The following is a 2,344-nucleotide window of genomic DNA, read 5'->3' as shown; positions in this document are numbered from 1 at the left end:
TCAGCTAAAGCCCATTATCCTTCAAGAAGAGCAAATTTGGAAAATTAGTGTCTGTATTCTCATCTTCACCATCCCATGCTTGCTTTGCTTCAGTACCACAAAACAAATAAATGGATAATTTGATTTCCTAGCTGAAAACATGCAGAAGAAAACTCCAGGAATAGAGAGTTATTTATGCCTGAATGTAGGGCTCACAGTCATATTTATGTAGTTGGATGAGCATTCTGACTATCAGGGTTATTATCACATCAAGATTTTTAAAGGCAGCTGATCCAAATAGCTTCTACAGAGATGCCACTCAATCCCAGCTCTCTTCCCTTCTTCTGGGGTCCAGGAAGCCTTCAGCAAGAAGATGATGTACACCTTTGTGTGAGCTAAATCTTGAGAAATTTAGTTTGACACAGAAGCAACATGTTTTACTGACAATCACAAAGCAAATTACTATTTTCACACAAGTTCTAGGCTTATCTCCAGCTTCTGAAGTGCATTAAAACTCCATGCAAATCTGGGAATATGCTGACAATCAGAGCCTCATGACCATACTCAATAATTCTATTGTTACACTGCTCTCACTTGCTCTTCAAGGTTCCAAAGAGAAGACCTTGAGTCCTGGAGTGAGAACAAGCTCAGGTTTACAGTCAGGAGTTTCTGAAAGCTGCACATGCCCCTGCTGCCAGGTGGGTTTCCTGTGAGAGTCTGTGGTGACCTCCACCCTCAGTGGGGAAGTGAAAACACAGCTCAGCAATGCCACACTGAAAATGGAAACAGGGCTCTTTGGCTTCCAAAAGCCTGTTTCAGGAAAGACAGAACAGTTGTTTTAGTTAAATGATGACAGATTTTTCTTTTTTTGTATGTTTTTGGTAAATTCTTATATTTTTTAATAAATTTTTGGTAAATATATGAATAGCTCTAACACTACTTTAAGAGCAATTTAGGTTTTTTCCTTAGGGAGTGAGGGCCTTCTATCTCAGGACACAGACATGATTGCTGCAGGGGCAGGGAGGAAGGGAATGTCTTGGTGCTCCTTGGAAGCATTAGACAGCAGCAGTGCCAGAGATGAGGTACCTGACTAAGTGGGCCAGGGGCTTGGTGAGGAGCAGCAAAGCTCCCTGTCCTGCTGAGATCAGGAATTGTACCCGAGAATTTCTCCCAGGCAATCAGTGACACGATGAGAGGAAACGGCCTCAAGCTGTGCCAGGAGAGGTTCAGGTTGGACATCAGGAAGAATTTCTTCATGGAAAGGCTGCTCAGGCACAGGAAGGGCTGCCCAGGGAGGTGTTGGAGTCCCATGCCCGCAGGTGTCCAAGGAATGACTGGATGTGGCACTCAGTGCTCTGGGCTGGGTGACAAGGTGGGGGAATTGGTCACAGGTTGGACTCGACGACCTGGGAGGTCTTTTCCAACCTCAGTGCCTCTGTGATTCTGTGAGAATTTTGTTTTCAGGCAATGTTAAATGGATTCCACCCTATGGAAATGCCAGTGCCAACAAGGAGTACAAAGACTAGACAAACTTCTGAGCCCAAAATTCAGAGGTGGAAGGCACGGGCTTTAAAGCTGGACACAACTGAGTACAAATGTGAGTGACCAGACTTCTGTGTGCTGAACTAGATGTGTTAATCGTTTAGACAGTGAAATAAAATCTAGTTGGTACCTGAGCAGTGACATTAAGAAAGAGGGACATGTTGAGCTGGGTAAGGCAGCCCAGGGAGGGACAGGGAGGCAGTGAGACCTCCGGTGACAACTCGTAGCCCTCCCATGCTGGGTTTCAAGCAGCGGTGCTTCCTTTCCTGTGCTATGATGCTGTGGATGCCGGAGACTGAAGGATTAAGATGTGTGATATTTTCACGGCATGAGTTTCAAGCCAGCAGGCTCTTAAATCACCAAGTGTCCAAACAGTTTTCATTGTGCTCTCATCCATTCCCAGCTAAGAAAGAGCAGTGGGGGGAAGGAGCTGCGTCCGTGTGTGAAATGAGAATAGCAGAGCACCTGCTGGCGCAGGAACTGTATTCATGAGGCACATAAACCAGGTGACAACAGGAGCACCTTGTAGCTGGTCCTGCAGCACAAACTCTGCTAACGCAGCTCTCCCAAGATTGATGAGGTTCACGAACCGGAACGTGGCTATTACGGAAGGAAGCAATATGTGTTGTTCACCAGGTGTACAAAATGCTGGAAAATTGGCCCTTATCTAGAGGAAAACAAATAAAAAAGATAAAAGCAACAAGTTCAGAGTATCCAGAAGGCCTAGGAGACTTGCAGATGTCCATCCATAGGAGACATAAAAAGTGTCTAACCTATGAAGACCAGCCAGTCCCAGCTTTTCCTAGCCAAGGTGCAGCAAAGC

Source organism: Corvus moneduloides, chromosome 4 (assembly GCF_009650955.1).
Source record: "Corvus moneduloides isolate bCorMon1 chromosome 4, bCorMon1.pri, whole genome shotgun sequence".
NCBI classification, from domain to species: Eukaryota; Metazoa; Chordata; class Aves; order Passeriformes; family Corvidae; genus Corvus; species Corvus moneduloides.
Note: the sequence above shows the minus strand (reverse complement) of the source record.